The 18,750-nt window shown below is 41.5% G+C and overlaps 1 protein-coding gene and 1 long non-coding RNA gene across 2 annotated transcripts in view; one reads left to right on the top strand and one right to left on the bottom strand.

The window, feature by feature from the left end:
* Positions 1–18,750, bottom strand: part of LOC124258567 — a 159,640-nt gene that overhangs the window by 51,466 nt on the left and 89,424 nt on the right. The window lies entirely within an intron of this gene.
* Positions 7,279–16,885, top strand: LOC124258564. Its single transcript, XR_006893620.1, has 3 exons — positions 7,279–7,290; positions 13,505–13,509; positions 16,808–16,885. It is a non-coding gene; the product is annotated as an uncharacterized LOC124258564 (long non-coding RNA).

Below are 18,750 nucleotides of genomic sequence, written 5' to 3'. Positions count from 1 at the left end.
TCATTTGACGCGGTGTTTATAACAACATTGATGAGTAGGCCAAAGATATTCGTCCTTATTTACCGTCTTACTTACACAAGTGAACAAATTCGTAATCAACCAAGCTGTTGTTTTGGTTTTGGTTAATTGAACTGATTAACAGATGGTCGCAAATTAGTGTATATGGACACTGCATCATGTGTATGTCTATAGACCACCATTACCAGCAAGAAAATAATTACAGACATATTTTTAATCAAGTCACCTAAAATTATTAATTTGTTTGTAAACAGTCAACCGAGTGTGTTCTACAGCTGAGCAATGTGTTGTTCACGGTAGTTGGCTATCTGAGCATGCGCAAGCACTCGAGTGAAACAAAACGAATGGGTTTCCGGGGTACAGGGGTGTTGTACTCCAGAGAAAACGACATAAATACTAGTAGCTGCATTTGTCCACCAATTTCATGCCCGAATGGCTCAGGAGCCACCGCCTTCTGGCATAGGATCCTAGGCAAATATATATCATATAATTTAAATTACAACATTCAATATCAACATCATAAAAAATACATTAATTTAAATTTGCGCAGGGCACGGCGTGACCTGATGATTGAAAGAATCGGGCCAATTCTATCACCCGTTTAGGTGACATCACGGCCAAAGTGGTGTGTTGTGCAAAAGGAACATGGTTCCAGGCTCACCACACTCCCGTCCTCCACCGACACAGGGGCGCAACCCACGGCAAACAGGTTGCCCAATTCGGTCTTACGACCAGCAAATGGGGTCTGTGGACCTATATGCCCCCGGGTCAACACGGGGGGTGAAGAGCCATTAGCGTAACCCAGCACCAACCACGAAAAGTTTGCCCTCAAAGGGTGTCCACATTGACAATATTTCAGCTATATCGTGACTAAAACAGTAAATAATTAATTATTTTATTTTACAAAATCTGTCGCCAAATGATGATTATTTGAATTTGTTGATCCCTTTTGATTAGACAGGACAATTAGACAGGACATGCTTGACCGTGATTCTTTCATAACAAGGTATACAAATTGGAGGATCCTCCAATGTACAGACGATGTAATTCATTGGTTTCTGATCTTTAAATGTTGTCAGCATAAGGTCAACTTGTGGCCGTACCAATTGCCAAGGGGGAGAAGACAGAAGGGGAGAAGGAGATATATACTGAACCACAAAAGAAATGTCGCACCGACAGCGTTTTTTTAAAGCATACACTTTAATTCACTCTAATTAACAATCAAAACGGAGGATTGTGTTCAAACCTGACAATTATGGTTAACACATTGTCGGGAATCACTTTTAGAGTTCACACAAACAAATTCACCAAAAATGGTGCCATTAAGATACCCCAAAATCAGTATCGTGTGTGGCTTCCATGGACATTGGTAAAAGCGTTGCATCATCTGTACATGGAAAGAATTAGCCGGTTGATGACGGCCATAGGCACTTGGGTCCATACTATTCAAAATGCCTGATCGAGTCTAGCCGCAGTTGTCGGCCTTGGTTGAAGGTCATTCACTCTTCTTTGAATCTCATCCAAAAAGTGTTCTATTGGACTTAAATCCCGAGGCTAATATAGGGTTTGGATGCCATGTTGTCTTTGGAAGTCCAATGTTGCTCTGACACTGTGGGCATGAGCGTTGTCTTGCTGGAAGATTTCTGTAACGTCCAAAATGTGGTACAACGTGGGGTCTTATGACCTGGTCAATATAGCGAGCAGCTGTGACGTCATTGTCTCATCCTGGACCAAGATTCTGGAACCCCATGGTGTCAACTAACTGGTTCAGACCGATTGCACCCGACACTATGATGCTTGGACAGCCCCACGAGTCTCTTTCAACAATACACTCATTGGAAAACAGTTCCCGACGCCTTCACCACATTCACACACAGCCATCGACTGTCGAAACACAATATCGGCTTTCAAGAGATAAAAACACAGTTCTCCATGTCAATAACCCAAATTGTGACAGGACTACGATATGGTCTGTGACAGCAGAGGTGTCTTCCGCTCAAACGTCGACGCACTGTATCGGCACTAGTTGTATTAGAGTGGGTTTTTTGCATCAGGTGCGTCTTAGAGGTGAATTATATGCGTCTTAGAGGCTTATTTTATGAAATAAATTCCCAAGTTCCCCACGAACAGCGAGGGTTTGTCGAGATGCATCCTTCGATGTGCAAGTTCAAATAAGAAAATAGACCCGCCTTATTCCTGGTCTGATGTTTGTGGTGCGCTGGTATTTCTCCCGTGGGGTTGTGGTCGACTTCGCTCTCCCTGAGAGCTCCGTGTTTTATTGTTTTCGAACGGCAGGCTTCGAACCCTCAGTGACAGAGTTTCGCATCTCTGTACCTTAGTCGTACCCCAGCAGTCGTTCGACTGAGCCACGGAGGACCCGATAGCCGAGTGCTCGGTTTAATGGGTCTATCCTGAGACTGCATCGTCCTCTTAAACTGGGCTCCGTCAATAGTAGCTCAAACGAAGTCTGGAACCAGTTTTATGACGTCATTCTTAACAAGAGAGCCGCTCGTGCCTCCTGAGCTCAGCCCCGTCTATAGTAGCTACAGTAGCGCAATGGATGTCTCGAACCCGTTTTAAAACCTGTCACTGTTAAAAAAGTTTCAAGGGAACCAGTCTTACGGGATCGCCCGCCTCGTGCAGGTTTGGTTGCTTTTCACCGCAAATCAAGGTGTCATGAAACGATGCTCTTAGGTAGTCTAGACCCAGTTGATCACGATGCATGCGTGAAAACATGTTTAGAAGCTACAATCGGCTAATCTAGAATCGGGTTACATAAGCTCACAAAGCGTATGAGCTATATATATCTTGAGAGCACCTCCACTGCGAGAGTGAGAGTGCTGGCGTGAAGGGAACGTGCTGGACTTCGGACCTAGAGTTTTAGCATTCGAATCCAAGACTGAACCTATTTTAAAAAATATTTTTAATGTACTCTGAAGGGAACGTGCCGGACTTCGGACCTAGAGTTTTAGCATTCGAATCCCAGACAGAACATTTTTTTTTATATGGGGGTAATACCGTGTCGTGAGGCACAATTTGTAATTCCTCTCGGAAGAATCCCCTACCCGGTCCATCTTGCAAGTAATACAGATTCAGTTCGTTGTCTTTGATGTCCACTCGGTCGATTCGGTACGTTTTCATGGACCATATAGGGTCTGTGGCATGACATTTATCCCCTTCTTCGAGTTCACCAGGCTGGTACAGATACCTCATGACGACCCGGTCTGGTAGTTTTTTCTCTTGGCCGTGACGCGATGGCATATCAGATTTGATCGTCACGGATTTCATGGATGACATGACATGAGGCATACTGATGTCCGGACAACCGCTTGGCTAGAGTCGTGTTGAATCTTTCGACGATGGCTTGGCTTTGGTGAGCTCCGGCCATGCCTCGTCTCACCCGGACTTTATGCTTCGATAACAGCTGCAACACGGCTCCCATGAACATGCGTCCGGGAATGACTTGCAATACCGCAGGCCAGGTCAAGCAACTGCATTTGTAGATGCGATCTAAAGCCTTAGTGACTTGACTCGAATCTTTGGTCGTTAACGGCTCCGCTTCCTTGTAGCGACTGGCAACGTCCACGACGGTCAGGGCGTACTTGTACGTTTTGTTTCTCACCCTGTCGTGCAGGAGATACAGGAGGTCGGCTTGATGGGTACGGTTGGGTATAAAAATGTCAAACTTTCTTCTCGGGATGAATTGGGGAGCCGGCAGGTACACTTGCCAGATGGCTTGTTTTTTAAGCCAAGCTTTAGCGGTAACCTCGGAGATGCGAGCAGCTATGGCTAGCTTCGGGATGGTGCTCATGCCTTTCCAGTAACCCCAGGGGCTGTAGTAAACTTTTTCCATGATCTATACAAGCTATCATTCATTCAATTGTCTCGACGCATCGACTGGATATTCCTTTATTGGGGGTCTCAGAAACTCCCAATGCGTTGAGGTCTACTGTTGGTACCCATAGCTATAATTGTGGATGCCATCATTCGCAATCCATCGTTTGGTATCCATGGGCAACAGTGAGATCTTGCATGGCGTAATCCGTGAGCAATTCCAGTTTGACGCCCGTTCTTCAAGAGCGCATCCCACGAGAGACCGGGACTGGTGTAGTATCAGGCGGGATTGGGTTGATACTGTTCCAAACACGTCGTTCTGAAGGTATCGAACATGTCGGCTGGCAGCAGGAGGTCCGTTTTCAAGTAGAGGTCATGGTAATCGCCTAAATGCCGACAGCCCCAGTTTCTACCACACGTTCTGGGCAAGGTCGTAATCGTCCTGCGATATAGAGGACTTGGTCAAATGGCTGTAAAAGCGGTCGAGGGGGGTAGTTGGGTCTCGTCAAAATTGGGCCAATCATCCATTTACTCGTACGGGTACACCCTCTTCCTTAAAAACAAAGACTTAATTGCCGCGTCGGTGTATTGATGGCTTTGAACAAACTGTTGAACGAAGACAGGAGGAACTGAGAAATCTCAGACTGTTGAGCGAGAACGAGATGTATTTCTCCATGAGATGGCCTGCATGATCAACTGAGCATCGTACCCTCTCAAATTATGGAAGACTATGGAGACTACTTTTAGCAAGTCTAGAGCCTTCAAGCACTTTGTTTTCAAATATTTTATGTGTGGTAAGAATGTCAGGTGGCGGTCGAACATGAGTCCAAGGAATTTGGCCTCTTCTACTACCTTGATGGGAGTACCATCTAAAGTTAGGTCTAGATCCTTGTGTGGTTTGTATTTACGACAAAAGTGAATACAATTTGTTTTGGATTTTGAAAACCTAAAACCATTTTCATTGGCACATTTTTGGATTTTGTTAAGGCAGAGTTGTAGTTGCCTTTCTATTGCGTGCATGTTCTTACCACGACATGAAATATTGAAGTCATCCACGAAAAGGGACCCATCAACGCAACTGTTCAGAACGTTAGTGAGGCTGTTAATTTTTATGCTAAAAAGTGTGACAGACAGTTTACCGCCATTCTTCAAGACAACAACTTTTGTGTTATTTGCATTTACATCAAGCTTTGATTCAAGGCAATGGCTTTCCAACAAAGTAATTGGTTTTTATAAACCCTTAACTGTACTTGAGTTGAGTTGAGTTGGGCTTTACGTCACATCGGCATTATTCCAGCCATATAGTGACGAGAACAAGTCTGCATTAATATACATTGTAAGTACAAAGTGGTTTCGTTTCAAAGATACACATTCATTACATTGTCATTTTGGAACAGAATGTCATAGCACTAAATTGAAAAGCAGGTAAATTCGTTAGTGGCATTACACAGTTACAATTTATGATATAGATCAACTTCCCTCAGGTAGTTCAGTATCAGATGAGCGCTCACGCTGGAGAACAGATCTTTCAGATTGGTTGCATGATAATGCGAGTCCCTTGCAGATGTAAAGTCCACACAGTCAAGCAGAATATGCTTGACGGTGAAAGCCTCATCGCAGGAGAGACATATGAGGGGTCCATCCCCATCCGTTTTTAGCAGATAGTCATGTGTAAATCGACTGTGGCCAATACGACATCGTCGTAAAATTACTTCATCACGTCTTGACTGGCATCCCAAGTAGGTATAACCGATTGTTGGCTTCAATTCATGGAGTTTGTTTCTTCCTACTTGAGTGTCCCACCTTTTTTGCATCAGGTCCCGAGTATAGCTTCTGATAGTGGGTTTGAAATCACTGTACGGGATTAGCAGTGGAGATAGGGGCTTGTCAAGAGCTGCTTTTGCTGCAGCATCGGCCTTAGTGTTACCTGCTATGCCAACGTGACCCGGCAACCAGCAGAGGACGATGTCATATTGGCCAGTAGAAAGGTCGTTGTACAGTTGTAATATGTCCAGGATGATTGGGTGACTTGAAGTCACGTTAGAAGTGCTTGAAGGCAGGATAATGAATCTGTAAAAACGATGAAGTTTTTGGAATGATTTTGCTGTTGAATGTAGGTCAAAGCTGAGAAGATAGCTTTGGCTTCAGCGGTGAAAATGGAACTGTTGTCGGGGATCCTAGAGGAGACAGTCCTGGCTCCACTGACTGTAGCGCTGGCAACTTGGCCATCGCCCTGGATCCGGCTCTGTGAAAATGGATCTGTGAATGTTATACTTCGAACGTAACTGGTTGTATTCCTGTTGGAACACCAAAGGATTTGTTTCAGACTTTTTGAGTTTGGTGAGGGTAAGATCGACCTGTGGTTTCACCATTTGCCATGGTGGTGAGGACAGAAGTCGGTATGGTGCAATGATGTTGAGATCAATTTTAGCTGCAGATATGTGTGGTTTGATCCTGATTCCAAGTGGTGGAACAGGGGTTGGCAGTTTAGGAAATAAGTTTTCATAAAGCGGGTTGAAAACACAATTGTATGCTGGATTGGACTCATTTGAACGTAATTTAGTGATATACTGCAGTGAGAGTTTAATGCGGCATCGTTCAAGGGAAAGTTCATTGGCCTCCGCATATAGACTGTCTACCGGAGAGGTCCTAAAAGCTCCCAGGCAGAGCCTTAGCCCTTGGTGGTGGATAGAGTCTAATTTTTCTAAATTGCTTTTGCATGCTCAACCGTAGACAATGGAGCCATAATCTAGTTAACTGCGAACTAATGATCTGTACAAGTGAAGGAGGGTGGTCTGATCCCCTCCCGAATCTGTATTTGAGACTACTTTTAGCAAGTCTAGAGCCTTCAAGCACTTTGTTTTCAAATATTTTATGTGTGGTAAGAATGTCAGGTGGCGGTCGAATATGAGTCCAAGGAATTTGGCCTCTTCTACTACCTTGATGGGAGTACCATCTAAAGTTAGATCTGGATCATTGTGTGGTTTGTATTTACGACAAAAGTGAATACAATTTGTTTTGGATTTTGAAAACTTAAAACCATTTTCATTGGCCCATTTTTGGATTTTGTTAAGGCAGAGTTGTAGCTGCCTTTTCTATTGCGTGCATGTTCTTACCACGACATGAAATATTGAAGTCATCCACGAAAAGGGACCCATCAACGCAACTGTTCAGAACGTTAGTGAGGCTGTTAATTTTGATGCTAAAAAGTGTGACAGACAGGATGCTGCCTTGGGGGACTCCCTGATCTTGGTGGAAATAGTCAGACAGTGTGGAACCCACCCGAACTTGAAATTGTCTGTTATTTAAAAACTGAGATATGAATTGAGGTAGTCTACCCCTCAATCCAAACTCGTGTAAATCTTTTAGGATACCATGTTTCCACGTTGTATCATATGCTTTTTCTAAGTCGAAAAAGATAAATACGGTATGTTCTTTGTTGACAATGGAGATTTTGATGAATGATTCGAGACGGACCAGATGGTCAATGGTACTTCGGTTTTTTCGGAAACCACATTGGAGGTCACTGAGGAGGTTATTGGTCTCCAAGTACCAGATAAATCGATTGTTGACCATGCGCTCCATGGTTTTGCAAACGCAGCTAGTTAGTGATATAGGACGGTAGTTTGAGGGATCAGTATGGTCGCGGCCGGGTTTTGGTATAGGGATGATAATAGGGAGGTGTTTCAGAAGCTGATAATGGATTTCATCAGCTCCTGCTGCAGTGTCGTGAGCCTGTCCTAGGGCAGTACGTAATTCATTGAGGGAAAACGTTTCGTTGTAATCCTCCCCATTATCAGAGTTAAAATTGACTGGTTTCTTTTCTTGTTGGGTTTGGTATTTCTGGAACTGAGGGTTATAATTTGATGAGGAGGAGTGGTTTGCCCAAGTTTCGCCAAGTTTGTTTGCAATTTCAGATTTATTTGTTAGAAGGGAGTCACCATCTTTCAGGTGGTGAACTCCTGATTTTGACCCTTTGCCCTTAATCTTTTGAATCATGTTCCACACCTTGGACATGGGTTTGCGGGAGTTGATTTTTGACACATATTTCCTCCATGACTGGCGTTTAGTTTGTTTGAAGGTACGTTTTGCCCTGGCATTTGTCATTTTAACAGCATTCAGGTTATGCACTGTATGTATTTTTCCGCCTTCTTCCTATTTTTCCTAGCTTGTTTGCAGTTTGTATCAAACCATGGTTTGCGTATGTGCGGGTTTGCAGAGGACTTTGGAATAGTTTTGTCTCCGATGGCATTTAGGACGTCTGAAAATAGTTCCGTGGGGTCAGGAACATTCCTGAAGTTGTCCGGCTTAAGTTTTTCTGAACATAGGGTTTGGAATAAAGGCCAATTGGCCTTAGTAAAATTCCATCTTGTTAATGGTGGTTCATCCGTGAGGTTGATAAGAGTAAGAATTGTTGGAAAGTGGTCGCTTCTACAAAGGTCGTCATGGACCGACCATTCAAACTCATTTAAAAGATTAGAATCTGTAAGAAATAGATTGAGAGCAGAATATGATCCAGTGGCAGGATGGAGGTAGGTGTTTGATCCATCGTTGAAGATGCATACATCATTATTGGAGAGAAACTCTCCAGGACCTTTCCCTTACTATTTGTATCAGTACTCCCCCATAGGGGGTTATGGCCGTTGAAGTCGGCCATGATTATGCAGGGCTTTGGGAGTTGATCGTATAAATTCTGAAGATCTGATAGGCGGACAGTTGAGGTGGGAGGGAGATAGAGGGAACGTAGTGTAAACCCTTTGTTCAGACTTTTGCGGACAGCAACAGTTTGTAGGTTTGTGTTAAGTGGAACAGGGCTATGGAGGATGCCCTGCCTCACCAGTATAGAAGTGCCTCCTGTAGCTTTTACACCGGGAGGAGAAAAGGAGTGGTAGGAACTGTACCGACGGATGTCAAATTTATCAGTCCTTTTTAGGTAGGTTTCTTGGAGACAAAAAGCGGATGGTTTGAAGTCTTGAATCAATAACTGTAATTCATTATAATTATTCTTAAGTCCTCTGCAATTCCATTGGATCATGTTTTGTGGATTCATGGTGCTTCCACTGGTGACATGTCACGTGAACGTGAGAAAGCGTTTGATGAACTCCTATTGGTGTCTGGTGGAGATGGAGTTACCTCCATATCCAGAGGGCCAAAGGAGTTATGTACCTCGATGGGGACCTCTGAGGGAGAGGTGGCCTTTGGTTTTGTGTTTGGCGGTTGTTCAAGTTGCCTTAGTCTCTCTGTCCTCTTTTTTCCCTTTTTCTGCGCGCAGTTTCTGTTTCTGGTTTTTGCATTTGTTCTGGTGTTTGTGATTCAGAGGTTTTGACTTTTGGCTTTGGAGATGGAGTGGCTGAGATGGGCTCAGTTGTGTTGAGTTGAGTTGGCTGAGAAGACATGATCCATGTCAGGTCGGTCTGACATGAGATGGTTGCAGTAGCGGTGGAAGGACCGGAGACAGCAGAAGAGTAGGTGATGGTTGAAGGGGCTTTAGTTAAACTTTCAACCCTCTTCTTTGCTTCATGAAAGGATATATTTTCTTTGTGCTTGACCTTTAGGATCTCGGATTCGCGTTTCCACACTGGGCAAAACTTGGGAGAGGCCATATGGTTACCACCGCAGTTTGTGCACTTCACTTCCTTAGTACAGTCGTTGCCCTCATGCTTGTCATCACAGCGATAACAAACAGCAGAGGAACGACAGGACTTGGATCCGTGTCCGAACTTTTGGCAGTTGTAGCACCGAAGTGGATTGGGGACATACACCTCCACACCAATGTTACAATAACCGGCTCTAATCGAGTCAGGAATGTTTGCTCGAGCGAATGTGAAGAGATAGGTGTTCGTTGGTTGAACAACACCGTCCTTTTTGAAGGTGAATCGTTTTACGGCTGTGACGGATTGCTGAGAGAGTTCCTTGACAATTTGTTCTTCAGCCATGTCAGACAGGCATCGAGCTCTGTCCCGTACAATGCCTCTACACGAGTTAAGGGTTTTGTGTGCTGAGACAGCGACCTTGATATTGACAAATTATTTTATTTTGAGGAGATTTAGTGATTATACATTCTATCAGGAGAGAGCCAGATCGGAGCTTTGGTAACACTGACAAACTCTCCGCAGATACCAGCGATACCTTTGGAGATTGCAAAAGGATTCAATTGCAAAGGTTGCTTTTCACAGGCCTCAATGATCAGGAAGCGTGGCCAGTAGTCAGTCGGAGGGGCGTACTCTCGTCAGACGAGGAGTTGTCAGTATCCATGTGTCTTCATCTTGAACCGGGGTATTGGGTAGCCATGTCGTGAGTAATGTGGTTCAGCATCCCCTCTCCCCACCCACCGTGGAGTGTCAACAAGGACGATCTTATATTGCAGCGGATCTCCAAGCTGCAAAGACCAGGGATAAGGGGGTGTTATACTCCAGCGAATTTGACATGAAATGCTGTTGCTGCCTACCAGATTAAAGGTCAGGATTGTTCTGTCCATGACAATCAATTGGAGATGTACAGAAATCGGAGGTCAGCATCACCAGATTGGCCCATGAGCCACCGCCTTCTGTGCATGGGTCTGCGAGGCTAATTTGTTTTGGTAGGATATTAGTTAACATTTTGAACATGGCCAAAAGTGTTATGTAATACCAAATTTTGTATAGACATTCCATGCACAGGGCAAGGCGTGACCAGCCGATTGGTAGAATCGGGCTTATGCTACCACCCGTCTAGGCAAAGTTAGGGTCGAAGTGGTGTGTTGGATTATTGAACACTATTGCCGGTTCCGTCATCCTCAACCACCAGACTCCCTTCCTCTGCCGACACAGGGATGCAACCCACGGCAAACGGGTTGCCCAATTTGGTCGCCTCTTACGACCAGCAATGGGGTGCTGTGGACCCATTCGACCCCGGGTCCACACGGGGGCGAAGAGCCATTGGCGTTACCCAGCATCCACCACGAGGAGATTGCTCTTCAAGGGTGCCTAACTGTACTTGAGAACATGATGACATCATCAGCGAACAAAGGATACTAAAGATCATGCTATTTAGCTTTTTTGAGGAAGTCTCCTGGTGGATTTGGAAGAGTAAGAATAAGTAAGAGTTTAACTTTGAAATTAGTAATGTCTTATTAATAGCTATTTTCCCCAACGGAGTAATACTTGTTTTCATCCATTGTTTAATTATTTGTTCAATTTCATATATTTCACTAAAACGCTTTATCGTCTTATCATTATCAACTGAGAATATAATACCAAGAATTCTAAAGGTTTCAGGGTTCCAAATTTAACTTGACATTGTTTTTTAACCTATCCAAGCAGCCTGCGATTTGTCATAATTAATCCTCAGTCCAGAAATGTTAGCAAATAAGTGTAATGTATCACTAACTTTTCAAATGATTTTTTAGAGCCATCAAGAATAAATTCCATGTCATCTGCATATTGTGCAATCAAGTACTCTAGTTCATCAACTTTTATGCCTTTTATGTGAATATTTTTCTTAATAAGGGCAGATTAAATATCAGCACATAGGAGAACAAGAGTCATCAGAAGATGGTATATTCCCCCCATAGCCCCCACACACTTGAAAGAACAAATCATCTGACAGTTACTTAAAGTCCAGCTTGATGTCTTTTCAGACTAAGTCCAAATCGTTTCTATGGAACTCATGAAAAATAAAAACGCCGAAAATCTGTAAATAGTAAAAGGCACCACTTTGGGATCTGACTCATACATCTGCCAAGCTTTGCTGAAGGATAGTAAGAAGTTTTCGAGTTGTGGTCCGGAAACGAAGCCCACCCCTCCCTTTTGGGACTAAGTCTGAATCGTTTCAATGGAAACCGGGAATAATATAAATGCCAAAAATCTGTAAATAGCAAAAGGTTCTGTTTGATATATCTACCAAGTTTTGTTGAGTGATATTGCACGGTTTTCAAGTTGTCCTCCAGAAATGAAACCAATCCCTCCTTTTTGAGAGTCCGAATCGTTTCCATGGAAACCAAGAAAAATAGCAAACGGAACCACTTTAGCTTATGTTTGATATATCTACCAAGTCTTGAAGAAAGATATTAAACGGTTTTCGAGATGTGTTCCGGAGACGATGGTCACGCTCATTTTGAAACTAAGTTCAAATCGTTTCCATGGAAACCAAGAAAATTAAAATGGCAAAAATCTGTAAATAGCAAAAGGCACCACTTTAGGTTCTATTGATATATCTACCAATTTTTGTTGGAAAACATTGAATGTTTTTTGAGTTATGCTCCGGAAACAAAATGATGACGGACGGACGAGCCGTCGACTACATAAACCCCCCTACCCGCCCCGCATTACATCTGTCCATTTGTCCGTCCGTCATCATGTTGTTTCCGGAGCTTAACTCAAAGGTCCTTTCAATGTTTTCCAACAAAAGGGGGAAAATAAAAATGTAAGAGGATAGAGGGTCTCCTTGTCTGCAGCCACGACAAATTGGTATCCAAGGTGACATATTTCCATTTATAATAAGACTAGATTTAATATCATTATATAGATAGATACCACTTTGAAATATCACCAATTCCACAAAATTTATGTGTCTTGTTTAGAAAGGACCACGATACAGAATCAAATGCCTTCTCAAAATCTACTATTAATAACATTCCGGGACCCTTTTAGATTCTGTATAAAGAGGTGTCATATATCATACGTATATTATCCCCAATATATCTGCCAGTCATAAAGCCGGTCTGATCTTCGTCTATCAGATTAAGGAGAACATTTTTTACACAATGCCATTTAGAAAGTGGTCAAATGTAACATATGTTATATACTGAACATCATTGAAAACGCGTCAGTCTAAGATTTTCAATAATTTCAACACGATGGATATCAGCATGACAATGATAAAAAAATATAACTAACATGAAGTCGAAGGGCATGTCCAGTTGAAAAAATGCTTTAGAAACAAATTCCTGTCCACAGTATGACTCTTAATTCCAAAATGCATCAACATGTCGCCACGCCATGAAAAAAGCGCGAATTTCATTCTGAAATCATACTGACTGTGACATTAAAAGCAGGTGTATGAGAACCGATTCTCATTCCTTCACTAACGATTGTGAAACGAGGAGAGAGATGCCGAGGTTAACACCTCACGAAAGAGAACGTGCTCTAGTTCAAGGTTGACGTGGTTGAAGCTGCAGGGCTCCATGATCGACGTCCTTACGTTGAACCAATTCAACAGACACCGTAATGAGCGTATACAATTGGCTTGCAGGCATTTCAGTAAAGGTTACAACAATGGCATGGTGTGGTAGTCACTGACGAGTCACGTCTTCATCTACGTAATGCTGACGGCCAATTACGTGTTTGGCGTAGACGTGGTGAACGTTATGCTGATGAGTGTGTGGTTCAGACAGACCTTTGGGTGGTGGGAGTGTCATGGTCTGGGGTGGGATAAATTACAATCACAGGACTGCCTTCATGTCTGTCAAGGGAGAGTTAATGCCCTTAATTACCATGAGGAGATTCTTCAGAATCACATTGTATCTGTCTTCAATCACCACCAAGATGTCCATACTTTTCAACAGGACAACGCAAGGCCACACACAACGAGACTTTCCATGCAGTATCTGGCCCAGCAACGCATCCAGGTTATTCATTGGCCAGCACAGTCGCCAGATGTATCCTCCATGGAGCACTTGTGTGGGGAGAAATTGGTCAAAGTCTTCTACGGCGACAACAGATGCAAAACATCCGGGAACTTGAGGCTGCACTACTGCAGACGAGGAATGCCATCTTCAAGAACTCTATTCGGACGCTTATTGACTCAATGAGGAGACGTTGAACTGCATGTGTCAATGCAAATGGAGGTCACACGCGATATTGACTTTTCGATTTGACCCCACGTGTGTACGATCCTTTCTGACTGTGGAACATTTAAATGAATAAGCGTCTTTTCTGTGTTGTTGTTTTTGTCAGTCGTCCACCTGTTATTATCCAATAAAAAATATCAGCCTTACACGTGATTTTAATAATCTGAACTATTATAAGTGGTGCGTTTTCAATGATGTTCAGTATATTTGGGATTACACTTTCTTAGTGAAGTACAAATTCTAGTACTTTTTGAGTTGAAGCACCCCTTAATAGGAACCTCCTCGTGGTGGGTGCTGGAAACTTTGGCAAACCACTCCTCCTCATCAAATTATAACCCTCAGTTCCAGAAATACCAAACGCAACAAGAAAAGAAATCAGTCAATTTTAACTCTGATAATGGAGAGGATTACAACCAAACGTTTTCTCTCCATGGACTACGTACTGCCATGGGGCAGGCTCACGACACTGCAGCAGGAGCTGATGATATTCATTATCAGCTTCTAAAAGTTTGGAAACACTACTCAATATATTGATGACATTTGGACTATTTTTGAAATAGAAATGTAATGAATATATATGTTTTTAAAATATAACTGTCTTGAACTTTGGACCAAAAATGGTAATGAATGGAAACTTGACCTCGTCCCTATATGGCTGGAATAATGCCGATGTGCCGTGAAGCCTAACTCAACTCAACTCAAAATCAACCGCCGCCTAACCCACCTAGGGCCGCCTAGCTGCCTAACCCGCTCAGCTACCGCGACTTCCACAAAAATGGAAGTCGGACAACTGGTAGTCTAAACTGCGGGCTTTTGTGTACCCCTCTAATAACTGTTAATTGGCACGGCCCCCACTCTTTTTAGTCTGTCAGCAGTAACTGTTGATAATGACTTATATGAGGAGTTCATGAGTGAAATTGGGCGCCAGTTTTTTTCAGAGATTTCTTGGCTTATCTCCCTTTGAAATACAAGGTATAAGTCCTTGTTTTTGTGTTACAGATAATTCACCAATATCGTAGCTGTAATATAGGGATCTTACCAGGAAGTCTCCCAAGTCAAGCCAAAACATCTAAAAAACATAACAAAAACCATCAGAATCAAACACACTTATGTTGGTAATAACTGTCAAGAAAACATGTTAAAAATACGGTACAATCATATTAAAAACACCACTTTGTAAGAACAACATTTTGCATTTGGTTTTGAAAGGCGGCTTTTCTTTTGTGGTTAGGTATATTTTCTAGCTCAATGCCAGCAGCAGAAAGGAAACGTTTCACTCTTATACCAAGAGGCGAAACAAGTGAGGACTTTTTGTTATACAGGTCCTCATAGAGGCGATTAACGATACAGTTATATGCAGGGTTTGACTCGTTTTGCTATATACTGTAAAGTTAATTTTAAACAGCGTATGTTGAGAGATGGCTCATCAGCCTCGACGTAGAGGCTGTCAACTGGTGAAGTTCTAAAGGACCCAATACAAAGTTTAAGACCTTGGTGATGGACAGAATCTAAATTTTTAGGTTGCTTTTGCAGGCTCCACCATATACGATGGAACCATAATCAAGTTTCGAACGGACCAATGATCTATATAGGTGTAGCTTGATCCCCTCTCCACTTCAAATTAGAAAAGACTTTCAATAGGTTGAGTGCCTTTAGACTATATTTTTTCAAGAATTGATATGCGGAAGAAGGGTTAAATGTCAGTAAAAAATTAGACCCAAGAACTTACCCCACTTGCCAACTTTGATTTAAGTGCTATTTAAACATAGTTCTGGGTCTTTATGCAGTTTGTTTTTACGGCAGAAATGAATACAATTAGTTTTTGATTTATAAAATATAAAGCCATTTTCAAGACACCATAAATCTATTTTATTTAAAGAAGAATACTAACGAAAACAAAACTTTTCATAGAGGCAAAGGCATTCTAAAAGTCACCTTTCATGATTAAAATTGAACGAAAACATTTCAAAATCGCACAAACACACAAAAAACGTCCTAGTGTAGTTAACAATTACAGAGGTATATCAAATCCAACTATCTTCAGCAAGCTGTACATACACTTTCTGAATACTGGACAAACATTTTGGTGCTCTTGCTATGAACACATCGTTGAATCGCAAGCGGGTTTTCGCAAAGGTTACAGTACTATTGATAACATTCTTATCCTACAGTCCATTATTGAACGCTATCTCTCAAAAAAGAGAGGTCAAGTGTATGCATGTATCATAGACTTTTCCAAAGCCTTAGACTTCGTGAATAGGACAAAACTGTGGAATATTTTAAGGCTAAGAGGAGTAAGCAGCAAAATGCTTATATCAATCCAAGCCCTCTATGCAAGTGTTAAAGCGTGTGTCAAATTCAATAATAATTTATCAACATGTTTTGATTGTCCATTGGGTCTACGACAAAGGTGTATCCTAAGCCCTTTTATTTTTTTGCATTCTTATCAATGAACTAGCTTATGAAATCGAAGCATGTTGCGTACCAGGAATTCACCTTCATCCTGAACTTGTACAGTTATTTCTTCTTTTATTTGCTGATGATGTTGTGTTTATCTCTGATACAGTGTTTGGTTCACAGAAAAGACTTGATGTCCTAAAGATATTTTGTTCTGAGAATTGTTTGACGGTAAATATGGAAAAAACAAAGGTAATAGTTTTTAAGAAAGGTGGGAGACTGTCGAAGTATGACAAATGGTTCTTTAATGGTGTACATATAGAATGTGTTTCCTGGTACAAATATCTAGGTATTTTATTCAGTAGGTCATTCGTATGGACCAAAAGCATAGAAAATGTATGTCTGCAGGCTAAGCAAGTTTTATTTGGTATTTGTAGATCACTGTCAATGTTTGAGCCATTACCTTTTCACTTGTTCTTTAAGATTTTCGACACCAAAGTTTGTCCAATTTTATGTTACGGTGCAGAAATATGGGGACTGAATGTTGTTTACGAAATAGAAGTTATACATGTAGCAGCTTGTAAACGATTTCTAGGAATTAAATCCTCTCTTTCAACGCATGTTGTGAGAGGCGAATGTGAAAGATATCGATTGTATATTTATACCATCAAAAGGTCCATGAAATATTGGTGTAAAATATTGAAAATGTCAAATGAGCGATATGGAAAGAAATGTTATAACATGCCTGTACAAATGGAAAGTAATGGTTGCAGGGGCTGGGCATCTAGGATAAAGCATATATTAGATTTGGATTTTTTTGGCAATAACAGATGGTTCGAAGTGAAACGCTATTTTTGATGAATTTCTTGGTAGACTCAAAGTTTCGTATCAACAGGACTGGCATTCTGCACTAATAAAAGGCACAAAAACATTTGGATACACGTTGTTTAAACCTATGTTCGGTGTTGAATCTTATATCTTCATAGTTAGCTATTTTAAACATAGACGTGCGCTTGCTCAGTTTAGATCGGGGTCTCATAAACTACGAATAGAAACTGGCAGGTATATTGGTGAGGCTAGAAATGACAGATTATGTAATATCTGTAAATTGCCATATATAGAAGATGAATATCACTTCTTACTTATTTGTAATAAATATCAAGTATTGCGGCGACTGTATATACCTTTACACTTTTATGAATATCCAACAATCCAAAATTTAATACGCTTCTGCAATCATCAAATGCAAGCATCTTAAAACATTTATCGGCATATATATATCAAGCTATGTTACTGAGACAGTCCTCATTATAACATATTTTCTCACTCTGTAATTCTCAAAGTGTAACCTGGGCCTATGGCCTATATTACTTTTCTGAAATAAACCACCATACTTCCGCCTCCTAGTCAAGCAGAGACAATATAAGCAAAGCAGATGAGTTATTCCCCGAAAACTTGTGAATTATAAAATATTAGTCAGGACAATGTATATTTCCCTTACCAGAACCTTAGAATGACATCTTGTCAGCCAATGAACATACAGAATAACCTTCACGGTACACACTACTGATGCCGACAGCGAAACATTTTCAGGCTTATGTGAGATATCTTACCGATTTTGATAAAATAGATCTCATGGGTACCAGTCGAACTGCCCCAGCTACAAAATGCCCAAGCGAATTGGTCATTGATCCCAATTTGGTCTAATGTATTTACAATGAATAAATATATACCACAAATGTATAGTTTATGTCAACTTTGATGTTATGTTCTTAATATAAAGGTTATTAGGAAGCAATTTTTCTGATAAATATCCCATTAGTAAACTCAAAACTATAAACTATATATAACCTTTGTGTTACCTGCTATGCCGACGAGACCCGGCAACAAAGCAGAAGACGATGTCACATTGGCCAGTAGAAATGAGTTAGTGAATTAATATTTAGCGTCACATCGGCAATATGGCAGCCATATCGTGACGTGAACAATTTAATGTATATCAGTAGTAAAATCAATAAATTTAGAACGTAAAAAACTATCATCGAAGGACAGTAAAAAAATAGATTATTATGGCTGTTAATTTAAAACAAGTACGCTATCACAAAAAATAAATGACTAGAAACAGCAGTACAATATGAAAACGGGCTATAGATTACCAGCAACTGACGAGGCCAGTGGAAACATCGTTGTAAAGTTCTAAAATGTCTAGGACGATAGGGTGACTTGAAATAACAATTTGAAGGCAAGATAATGAATCTCTTAAAACGATGGAGTTTTCGGAATGGTTCTGTTATTTAAAATAGGTCAAAGCCGTGAAGATAACTTTGGCATCTGCATTGAAAATGGAACTATTGTCGGGAATTCTTGAGGACACAGTCTTGCATCCAATGACTAGCACTGGCAACTTGGCCATTATCCTGGATCCGTCTGTGAAAATGGTTCGATGGATGTTATACTTAGAACGTAACTGGTTGTATTCCTGTTGGAACACCAACGGATTTGTTTCTGACTTTTCAGTTTGTTGAGGGTAGGAACGGTAGGGCGTGGTTTCACCATGTGCCACGGTGGCGAGGAATGAAATCGTTAAGGTCAATTTAGCTGCAGAAATGTGTGGTGGAATTCTTATTCCAAGTGGTGTAACCAGGTTCTGCAGATTAAGACACAGGTTTGCA

The sequence above is a fragment of the Haliotis rubra genome, unplaced genomic scaffold (genome assembly GCF_003918875.1).
Source record: "Haliotis rubra isolate DU_JTF1 unplaced genomic scaffold, ASM391887v1 Scf699, whole genome shotgun sequence".
In the NCBI taxonomy this organism is placed as follows: Eukaryota; Metazoa; Mollusca; class Gastropoda; order Lepetellida; family Haliotidae; genus Haliotis; species Haliotis rubra.
The sequence above is the reverse complement of the archived record's forward strand: the minus strand, read 5'-3'. Positions and strand labels throughout refer to the sequence as shown.